This window comes from Pteropus vampyrus, unplaced genomic scaffold (genome assembly GCF_000151845.1).
Source record: "Pteropus vampyrus isolate Shadow unplaced genomic scaffold, Pvam_2.0 Scaffold6, whole genome shotgun sequence".
NCBI classification, from domain to species: Eukaryota; Metazoa; Chordata; class Mammalia; order Chiroptera; family Pteropodidae; genus Pteropus; species Pteropus vampyrus.
Window position 1 is genome coordinate 14,598,424 of NW_011888787.1, and position 12,168 is coordinate 14,610,591.

The following is a 12,168-nucleotide window of genomic DNA, read 5'->3' on the forward strand; positions in this document are numbered from 1 at the left end:
TATCACCATTATAGGCTCATTGATTGAGTGCTACAAGCTGCTGCTTCACTATCAATTCTCTGTGCAGCAATGCACATGATATAAAAAATGCCATCAGAGTTGTAGAACCCACGTGCTGAATAAGTTACTTGTTTTCTTAGCGTCGCCTATGCTTTTTATAGAGTTCCCAACTGTAAAAGCTGTCTCTTTAAGACATAAATCATTGTAATCGCGACTTTGGAAATAGTAAGGTAGCTAAAATGATGAATAAGGCACAGTTGTAGAGTTTCAAGTATGGCAGTTTGTGTTTTCTCTAAGGTCTTTCTTGAGAAATTGGGAAGTCCGACAATATCTATAACAAGCACATGTCATAAGAAATCCAATCGTATACCAGTGACTTTTTTAACAGCTAGAAAGTCCTTTCATGAATAGATTTCAATTTGCCAGAAACACAAACGACAAACGTCGGTTTGATGATATAGTATTTACCTTCATAGCTCCCTAAGTCAGATTAATCCTCCAATTTCGAGAAGCAAATATGTGACACTATTTTCATAAGTCATGTGTCCGTTATCCTCACTGGCTCTGAGCATGCCAGAGGTTCTTTCACTCTGAGGTCTTCGGAAAAGCATTTAGAGTCAGGATCAGTTTTATTTGCCTGTTTAAGGGGGTTCCACAAGGAGTAGGAGGCGGAGAGACGAGATGTTGCTATGGCAACTGTAGCCCCCTATGTTGCTGTTTCTTGCAAAGTGTCTCTTCATTATCAGACTTGGCAACAGGAGAGTTGACTTCCATACTCTCTTTCCAACACACTCAGTTCTATGGTTAACAATAAATCCCTGTTTAGGATGATGGAGACTATGGACACAAATATGGTGTAATAGATGATGAAGTCAAGTGCCAGAAAACACTTTCCTTTATAAGAGAGCAAACCCCTCTGCGGCTGGTTTCTTCTAAAAGCGTCATTCAGTGGGCTAAGGGCACTTAGCTTCTTCGGCTCTGAGGAACCAGGCCTCAGTTTTCCTTTCAAATGACTTTCGGAAATCAGCACGACTAATCAACGAATGGTATAGTGTATAGAAATTTGCAGTGGAATAAATATTCTCTGTGCATAAACTACATAGAAACAGGCAAATTTTTGATCAACAGTATTCTTGGAGTTAATATACTGTGTAAGTTTGATTTTAATTTCTTGGGCTTCACTCTCTTAGGTAATAATAACTGTCACTGCTTCTTCCCCTACTCAAGACCCCTTCTAAGCTGGTTCTAGTAATAACTCCCAGTTCAAGCCACTGGTGAATCTCATAACCCTGACACCTCTAAATTAGCTGTTTTTATCTTTGAATTGTTGGACCAGAGTGTCCTGAAAATCTTACTTTTCTGTGGGCATTTCACTGGGTTCAACCTGAACTTTATCAGTTATTTCTCTTCCTAAGATGCAATATCTTTTCCAGATTGTTTATTTCTCAGTCTGTTCTTTATCACTGTTCTCCACTGCACCTTTTCAGGTTCTCTATTCCACATCGAGCCCATCTACCTAACCTGCTTCATCCCATCAGGAGGTTTGCTTTTTCATCATTGGCAGTTGCAAAGTGATTCTGTTAACATGTGGATGACTTCACTTGGAGATGAACAGGCTAAACATACGTTTGAAGATTGAGGTTAATCAACGTATAGAGTACCAATAAGCACCGCTCAGAAAGAACATTTCTTCTCATTTATTTGTGTCCTCAATTTCTTCTAGCAACAGTTTGTAGTTTTCATTGTAAAAGTCTTTCCCCTCCATTAAGTTAATTCTTATGTATTTTTGGATACTATTGTAAATGGATCGGCTTCTTAATTTCCTTTTAGTATAGTTTGTTATTGGTGTTTTGTATGTTGCTTTTGTATCCTGCAACTTTGCTGAATTTGTTTATTAGTTCTAATGGTTCTTTTGTGGAATTTTCAGGACTTTCTACACATTAGATCATATCATTTCGAGCAGAGATAATTTTATTTTTCTTTTCTGATTTGGATGACTTTAATTTCTTTTTCTTCTCTCTCTCTCTCTCTCTCTCTCTCTTTCTCTCTTTCTCTCTCTTTCTTTTTTTGACCAATTGCTCTGGCTAGGACTTCCAAAACTATGTTGACTAGAAGTGGTGAGAGTGGGCATCCTTGCCTTTTTCCTGATCTAAGAGGAAAAACTAAAAGTTTTTCACTGTTAAGTTTATTAACTATAGGCTTTTCATAAATAAACCTATTATGTTGGGGTAACTTCCTTCTATTCCTAGTTTGTGGAGCATTTTTATCATAAAATATTGTTGAATTTTGTCAAATGATTTTCTGCATCTATTGAAATGATCATATGGTTTTTACCCTTTATCTGTTAATGTGGTGTATCACATTGATTGATTTTCACATGTGAAAACATCCTTGCTTCCCAGCAATAAATCTCACTTGACGTGGTGTATGATCCTTTTACTGTATCTTGAATTTAGTTTGCTAGTATTTATTGAGTATTTTTGCATCTGTGTCCATCAGAGATATTGGCCTATAGTTCTATTCTCTTGTAGTGTCTTTATCAGGGTAATACCAGCTTCATAAAATGTATTGAGAAGTGTTCCCTCCTCTTCAATTTTTTTGGAAGTGTTTGAGAAAGATTATTAAAATGTTCGTACTACCCAAAGTAAACTACATATTCACTGAAACCCCTATAAAAATCCCAGTAGCATATTTTGCAGAGATTAAAAAAAAAAAAAGGAGTTGTGAATTTTGTATTGAACCACAAAAGACCCTGAATAGCCAGGTAATCTTAAGGGGGTGGGGGTGGAGGGGAAGCTGGAAGCTTCACACTTTCTGAATTCAAAAAATATTAAACAACTAGAATAATTAATACAGTATGGTACTGGCATAAAGACAGACATCTATATGAAGTAGAATATGAATGAAGTAGAATAGATAACCCAAAATAAACCCATGCATTTATAGTCAAGACTATACAATGGGGACAAGATAGATTTTTTTTTGTTTTTTTGTTTTTTTGTTTGTTTGTTTGTTTTTTAGCAAATGGTGTTGGGAAAACTGGATATCCATATATAAAAGAATGAAATTGGACCCTCACCTGATATCGTACACAAAAATCAACTCAAAATGGGTTAAAGACTTGAAGATAAGACCTGAAACTATAAAACCCCTAGAAGACAACAGAGAGAAAAGCTGATGACACTAGTCTTGGCAATGATTTCTTGGATATGACACTAAAACCATAAGCATCAAAAGTAAAAGTAGATAAGTGGGACTCCATCAAACTAAAAAGCTCTGCACAGCAAAAGAAACAATTAACATATTTCCAAAATAAACAGTAACTAGTCCTCAAATAAGAGGACTTGACAGCACCATTTGTCACTTACAATGCTTCCTAAATTCTTCTGGTTAATTGGGGTGACCATCTGTGTTAGTTACTTGGCATTATCCAGAAGAAAAAACAAACTTCTTATGTTTTTATGACTGTAAATAGTTTTGCAGTTTGAAGCAAAGCACCCCTTGAAGTTAGACCCCTACCCTCTCAAAGAAACGAGAAAACAGGGATGCTATCCCCCTTGTTAACATCTCAAAAAAAATGGCTTTCGGGTCCTTGAGAAACGTGATCCTGGGTCACAACACTGGCAAGAGGCCCTATCTGGTCTTCAGAAGGTTTTCTATACGTTTCAAAGGATGAAAATGTACTGACAATGACAAGTTTTCCAACGTAAATGCTCTAAGAAGAATGAGAAGATGGAAATCTCATCTTCATTTTTAACAGCAAGAATAAAGTCTCTTGTCTTTAATTTGTGTTTGTCCATACACTGGAGTTGATAGCTAGGAACTCAAGGCAACCTGAATGTGTGGAGGGTCTGTTGGGAGAACATGCTGAGCCTCTGCTCTCAGGAACCCTATGCGCCTGGCAGGGGTCAGGGTAAGGGATGGGGTGGCTAAACACCACATTTCCACTCCAGGCTGGAAGTGGAAAAGCTATGCAGGGTCCTTGGGTGGGGTGTGGGCGCAACTTCTCATCCTTAGCAGCCTCTATCTTAGAAAGAGGGCTTTTTGGAATCATGCAGTGTCAGGCACTGAGGCCTAGCCATGCTCAAGGAGATTTAGTTAAATATAGACATGGCATATGTGAATGTGTGTGTGTGTGTGTGTGTGTGTGTGTGTGTGTGTGTATTATTTTTATGAGGATAAACCTTGGTCTTTGGAAATGGTCCTTTCAACTTTAACTTTTGATGGATGTGCATTGTGCGTTAATATGACTTTTATTTCAAAAGGACTTGATTCCATTACTGTCTGAAGCTGTTTTCATAAGAAGTTTGGTGGGATTTTTTTTTTTTTCAAAAAGTGATATTTCTTCTAACTAGTTCCTTTTAAATTTAGTTTAATCGAACAACAGATTTTAAAACCACCACTTATTAGACCAGATTCTTTTTTATTTTTCAGTCAGTTTATGAGAATAAACCTAATTGTCACTTGAAATGAGGGCATACACAGTCCTGCCTCAGTCCTGTCTCCGTGATACAACTCTACACCACCAGATCAGGTGCTCAGTTAAGAAGCATTTAACCCAGACCAAGTGATAATAGCAGGTGTGTGTATCATAAGACAAGATCAAGTGACATCACCCCCATCTCAAACTCTGCTTTACTTGTTTGGCTATCGCCACTATTGGTTCTTGATTTTCCGCAGATCAAATGAAGGCGAATGACAGCTGTGTTGGAATTACCACATACGTTACGATGTGCAAAGCCCAACAGAACAGGAAAAGCTGCTCCTAAGGGGACAGCCATTATGAAGGTCTACACTCTGAATTGGTTTGAATTTCTTAGTATGAAATAAATATGTTAGTGTAAAAATGGTTAGGGCCTTAACTACTTTGTGCTATCATGTATCAAGTTCACTAAGCAGAAGTTTCAAGCAGTGAGTGAGTGAGTATTTAGTTACCCATGGTCCTAAAATATTACATTACATTTCTAAATTATTTCTTTAGGTTGAGCATCAGAAAATGTAATTATATTCTTTACATTATTTCCTGACTGTGAATCTTATTCATTTATAAAGTCCATCAAAAATGTACTTGCATTTGCTCCCTCTCAGGTATTAATTATCTCTCCTCAATATCAACTGTGCCTTTTAATCAAGATACTCTTGACTTCTTATGTTGTCAAAGAGAGGTTTTAGCAATTCATAGCCTTCATACACATCCCAAGTCTTCTGTATTCGATTGCCTTACCTAGTAAAGAGTAATAATTAATTGTAAAGCAATGAATAATCTGGTAATTCCTAGATAAGAAATATGAAGTATGCCTGATATTGAAGATTCCTCTCTATATTTTATATCCCCAGATAGATTTTAATGTCCTAAGAAATCATTCATGTTTTCTACTTCTCTCTCTATCATAGTGACTAGTAAAGTGCCTGAAACATTGCTTTGCCCAGTAAATGCTATGTTGACTAGAAGAAACAGATCCCCAGTCTAATCCTTCATTATAAAGAAATGTGACTCTAAATATCAAGGAAGTTGAGATGAGAATTTTTCAAAATAATTAATTCTTTGAAATAAATTAAATAAGCTTATTACAGCACTTAACAACGTATTCTATTATGGATGTAATGCATTTAGTAAAGACATCTAACATCTGGCTTTCTGGGAAGGACAGAGAAAGGAAAAGAGTAGCCTTCGATTACCCAGATTTATTTGAATTTTACTCAGCTATTTTTTTTTATCCTGCCTTAACATAGTACTAAATAGTGGATCTAAATATTCTTATGTGTCTTTTGAGGACAGAAACCATTCAGTTTTTAGAAGAGAATTTGCTTTCGTTTTTGATTTAGGGCAGAGCTGAACGATCACTTGAGACTTTTAAGAACTAATATCGTAACTGCATCAGTAGTAAAACAGATCACCTAGTTTCTTCTTCCACATCCCTGCACTAAGGGAAACAACCTCACTATTTATACATGACATTTTTTCTTAATCAGAGTGGGAATTAATCTGCAAGCCCTTTTGGCTTGTGTGAACACAAGGAAATTGATTTAACTGGTTTTTAAGAGAGATTAAGTGAAAAATATTTTCTCTCATGCCCCTTTAAAATCAATCACATCAAACCATAATATGGTTTCCAACATTGTTGCCCCATTACTCTACTAAATTAAAAGACTGATCAATATTTCCAGTTCTTCATGATATATTGTATGACTTTAATGCAAAGTTCATCACCATCAGTGAAACGGTAACTCAAAAACTGTATATATTGGTGAATTATAGTTTCTCTCTTCTCAGTATAGAAAAATCAGTGGCCAAAAGAAAAGATGTCCCTGCCCCAAAACAACCCTTTCTTTTCTTTTTTAATAGCGCCCTGACCCCACCGCTCTTCCTATAAAAATCTTCCATTTGTACATTACAACCCCTTAAAGCAGCCTTCTAGTTGCTAGATGGGATGCTGCTCAATTCATGAATCACTTAATAAAGCCAATGAGATCTTTAAATTTACATGGTTGAATTTCTTTTTCTTAACTCTTGCCAGCCTGCACAGGCTTCCACCTCTGCCTGGAATTCTACACTCTTAGTCTGACTTTCTTTTGACTTCATGTTGCCCATGAATCACAATTAGCTTTTGATATTTTGTGCAATCGCCACAGTGTTTTTGAGAAAAAAAAAATGAATGAATATTTTTAAAATAGGGATTTCCTCTTCTGGAATAATCTAAAGATGGGGAAAGATGGAGCAAGATGGAGCTGTCTCCCTGCCCTGGCCCCTACTCGAGACCCCTTTCCCTCACTGACTGTTAAAAATATCATTTTATGACATTTTAGCAGGCAATGTGAGTTAGTCTGGGTCCTCTGAGAAGCAGATAGATGCCAAGAGGAAGTTAAATGTGCAAGAATGTACTTAGGGAAAATTTCTGTGTGAAAGGAAAAAGGAAGGTGTTTTAAGGATATCCAGGATTTGTTTTCATCACATACTTCCAGTTCCCTAAAAGCAGGAGGCAGGTCACCACACAGGTAAGCACCAGGGCTGGTCAGGAGACAGACAGAGCTGAGGAAAATGTGGGCAAAAGCCTTTGTTGTGGTTTCTGTAGGAAGAAATATGCAGGTTTAGGATAGGCTAGTTTGAATAATTTCAGTGGGCTCTGGGGGTTGTCCCTAGTTGTTAGGTACCTGGCCTTGGGGTGATTAGGCCAAGTGAAGAATGGCTTGAAATATAAGAGCCCAATAAACATGTGGTTGGGTGTATGGGCTCTAGATTGGTTGGTTTGCATTTGAAAGGCATACTCATTAGCAAGTTGTTTATTATCTCTAGGCATTGGCTAACCCTGGGAGGGGCATTATCTAGTCCCTGATGTCAACACATTAGAATACACAAATGAAATAACAGGGTTAACACAGAGGTGAGCCAGCAAAAGCTGGGAACCCACAGTGTCTGAGTCTGAACCTGAGAGAAGAAAGGGAGAGAAGGTTGGGCGGAAGCGTCCTAGACCGCCAAGCAGTTCTGTGGGAGATTTGGCAAGAAGCTGGGGAATATTCCAGAAAGAATTTGCCAGCAGAGGAGTCTGTGTTTCCCAGAAATAGGTCCTAGTGCCCCAGTCACACTCAGTTGTTCGATGGGAATAGTCCACGCAAGGCATGGCCTCAGTCAAACGTGGCCGTGGGTTTCAAAGTAAGGCAGTGGGGGCCTTTCGTCTGGCGTGCTTCCTGCAGCATGGGTCTGAAAGGCTCGTTTTCGTGGCTGCCATAGAGTGTCATTCTTGTTTCTCAGGTGAGGAAACTGCATTTCAGAACGTTTAAGAAACATTCCCAGTGTTAGTTACAGTGCTAACGCAGGGGAAAGCAAGAATTTAGTACTAAAAACTTTCATTCATCACCTCACGCAACACGTCACCCTATCTGCTCATGAGGCAGGGCTTTTTAAAAACTGGAGATGTGGCTGAGGGTAGCTTCAGCTAATTCCCTTTGTGTGAGTAATCCTTAGATTTTTAGTTGGGAACTAGTAGATTTGTCATGAAATTGGTGTTCGACAGTGTCCAGGTAACTTTAATATAATAGGTTTAGGAAATATTTTCCTGAAGAAAGTAGAATTATAAACCACGTTCTTTATCATTTCTGTGTTTTTTTACTCCCCAATATTAATGGTCACTCACCTGGAGGCCATAAAATCATGGTGTATGCAGGTAATGCTGGCATTAAGAACCAGCATTCAGTTGATGAGAGCTAATGAGGCCAAAGTTATTGGTTTAACCCCCTTGAGGTCAAGTTAGCTTTATCTAGTCCTAAGGTCACAGACGTGACTTTTCAGTTAAGTCAGCTATTCTGCAAAGATATGTACATAGACATCAGCACTTCTTTGTATCATATTAAGATGGATTCACTACTACTTTATTGCTTGCTCTTAGGCACAGGATATAAACATTTTTTCAGATTCATAGGCATCAGTGTATTCCTTGGCTGAATTTCACAGATGCCCATTTTATCTACTGATAAAGTGTCATCAGACTTTGGTATCCCACATTTTCTACCCCACATTGAAATAAATAGACTATAAAAGTATAAGTTACTAATGTTGTTGCATGACCATGATAATGATGATAAGAACAATATTTGTCTTATGGCCTAGTGAGTGTTAGTTTGTGTATAGGCAGCCTCTAAAAGATTGAGGCTGCCTACCACACAGTGATCTCTGCCCCGTGGTGTTCACACCTTTGTCTAACTGTCTCCCATTGAACGTGGGCCAGACCTAGTGACTCACTTTAAAGGAAGAAGAAAAGTGATGTGATGTCACTCCCAACATTAGGTTACAAAAAGACTTGCTCGCCATCCCTCACTCCCTCTTGCTTGGGGACTTTCCCCTCAGAGAGAAGCAAGCTGTCCTGTTGTGGGGAAGACTGTGTGGGAAGTAAAAGATGTCTCCCTCCAACAGCCAGTGAGGATATGCGGCCTGCCAGAAGCCTCGTGGGTGAGCTTGGAAGTGAGTCATCGGAGGCCTGCCGACAGCCCTGCGGTTGAGCCTGGAAGCAATTCCATCCCTGGTCAAGCCTTGAAATGACTTCGGCCTGGGATGACACCTTAAATGCCACATTGTGAGAGACCCTAAGCCATGCCCAGGTTCCTGAGCTATAGAAACTATGAGATAATAAATGTTTTAAGGCTGAGGTTCTGGAGGTAATTTGTTATACAACAATAGATAACTAATATGCCTGGGAAGGCACATAAAACATTTTGGACATGAAGATTTGCTACAGGTTCATAAAGAACTCAGTCAAATTTTCGATGATGCTTCTCTTTCTCAGCACCTCCAAAGGATTTGCACAGCTAAGGAAGCGGGAGCAGATACTGTTTTTCATTATAACTTAAAAAGTTTTCCTTAAGGATTATCTGAAAATTTCATTAAATAAACCCCATTTTATATAGTCACCTACTGCTTATGTCACAATAAGCTGAAAAGAGCTGGAAAGGGAAAGTATATTTATGCTCCTATGCCGATCAGTGTAAAGCATAAACTTCTATTTTAGAATTACTGGCAAAATTATAAAAATAGTTTAGAGGTTCAGTTGATTCTGGGGTGCTTAATAAATATTTTTCATGAGAATACATTTGTTCTATCCCAAAGCATGATATGGCATAATGCTATGCATATACCAAATACAGCACCTTCTAAAAAGCCATTAGTGAAATATTCACTCAAAATGCATTGTTCTTAACATAAATCAATTTCCACATTTAACGACCCATTCCACATCTTCTAGGCTCAGCAAAAAGAGTTTTCACATTGCCATTGAAGCCTAGGAAAATTGTAAACAGCTTTCTTTCAATAAAGGAGGTAATGCAATATACCAAAAAGACCATGGAGTCAGATAGACACAGGTTTGAATCCTGAATCTTCCATTTATGAGCTGTGTGACACTGGGCAAATCACTTGCCCTCTCTGAGTCTCAGTTTCCATGTCTGTAAAGCAGAGATAACAATTCTGACCTCATGGGGTTGTTAAGAAAATTGATATTCTTTGTGAAGCACTGAGCCAGGCTCCTCGCAAGCACACACGAAAACGGAAGTTATTACTGTGGTTATTATTAGTGTTCAAAACTTTCTCATTATGAAAACTCTTCTAAAAAATTTTCAAAAATAGTCACGACAACTCAGACACCCCCAAACTTTCACTGATCTCTTATTCTACCTGTTTATCATGTTTGGTCCACCATCTTAGCCCCTTCTCCATGTTCTACTGCTTGTCAAACACAAAGTGAAGGGAATATAAATATCTACCCAGGCTGGAAAATCCCCATATCGGCCCAGACTTTCCTGGGGGAAAGCTTATTTCTTCGCCAGAAGACAGAATAGAAGGATATTTTACAGGGTAACCTCTACACACAGATTTATAGTAAGATTTATATACCATTTTAATTTATACGACATTAACAATTATACATATAAGTGTGATCATTTGTATTTCAACTCTCACTACTAATTAATTCTAGTGATGCATTATATATTCACATTCATTTTATTAATGAGAAACAGAAATTTAAAATGGCTGAATCATATTCGATATGATTATGGTATACACAAGCAACTATAGCATTGTTCACTTAATACTTTAGAATTTACTTTCTTTTTTTGTATTCATTCACTTATACCTTCATTTAACATTGCTCAACCTAATGTTGTGTACAAGGCATTCTGCTAGGAGCTAAGAATGACAATATAAATACCTAAACGCTAATCCAAAGGAGGTCATAGTTTACTACATGAAACACTTAAATAACAAATAAATTCAGTGCAATGTTATAAATGGTGCAATAAAAGGATGAACAACGCTATCAGCACATTGAGGATAGAGGGATGTTTTAGGTGGGGTCCCCGAGCCCCGGGCCTTAAACTAATACCAGTCAGTGGCCTGTTAGGAACCAGGCCACACAGCAGGAGGTGAGCAGCCAGCAAACAAGAGAAGCTTCATCCGCTCCCCAGCTCCACCTCAGATCATCAGGTGTTAGAATCTCATAGGAGCACTGGTCCCTGGTGCCAAAAGGATCAACTGTAGACAATTGACCAATATTTGTTGACCACCTATATGTGCTAAGGACTTTTTTCTTTTGTAACAAAGTATTTACTTAAATATCTGTAATCCTAAAGCTTTTCTGAGTATGCTAGAAAAATATTTTAGTGGTTAAGAGCAGTGGTTCTGGTCCTTGTCTAGTTTTGACTCTTTGCTCTGCCTAGTTGAGTGATGAACTTAATCTCTCAGTTTCATACACATAAAATGTGGATATTAGGAATATCTGACCCATTGTGGTTAGGATTAATACACATAAAGCACTTAGGAAATGTCTGACATAGAGTCATTATTCTGTATGTATTAATTACTATTGTGTCATCTTTAGTGGCTTCAGTTTAAAAGCTCTCATTTGGCATTTTCTTTATGACTTCAGTTCCAGACATTTAACCTTTTTTTCTTAGAATGGACTTTCATGAAGTGCCGTGAAGTTGATATTTGGGAACTTCCCCAGTTCTTTGTGAAATTATATCTTCAAAGTTCTGATTAGAAAATTGACCAAATATACTTGTTTATGTCTGAATCTAGCGATGGACGTAGGTTAGTCTCAGATCAGTACTTTTCATTGACTTCTATGGAAGCTTCCTGAATGAGACTGGTAATGGTTTTCAAACTTAACTTTGTATTATAGTCACCCAAGGGACTTAGAAGAGAATATAAAAGTTTTGTGACATGGGGCTATGTAAAAAAATTTAGACATGACATCAAAGCACAATTTATAAAAGAAGAAAAAAACCGTAACTTCATAAAAATTAGGAGGTTTTGCTCTGTGAAAGAAACTCTTGAGAGAATGAAAAGACAAACTAGAAGAACATGAAAATCACATATCCAGAATATATGAAGAATTTGCAATATTCAATGGTAAGAAAATAAAGAAACTAATTTTTTAAATGGGCAAAAGCTTGGACACTCACCAAAGATATTCTAAAGATGGCAAATTGGCATATTTTAAAAATGTTCAATACCATTAGCTTTAAGTAAAATGCAAACTTAAACCTTAATGAGATACCACTACAAGATGGGAAAAAATGACCACCAATAATTCCAGATGTACGTTTGCCCCACAAACAAAAAGAAGTGGCCGGAAACAATCTCCCTGGCCGGAAACAATCTCCATTGGCAAAGCGTAT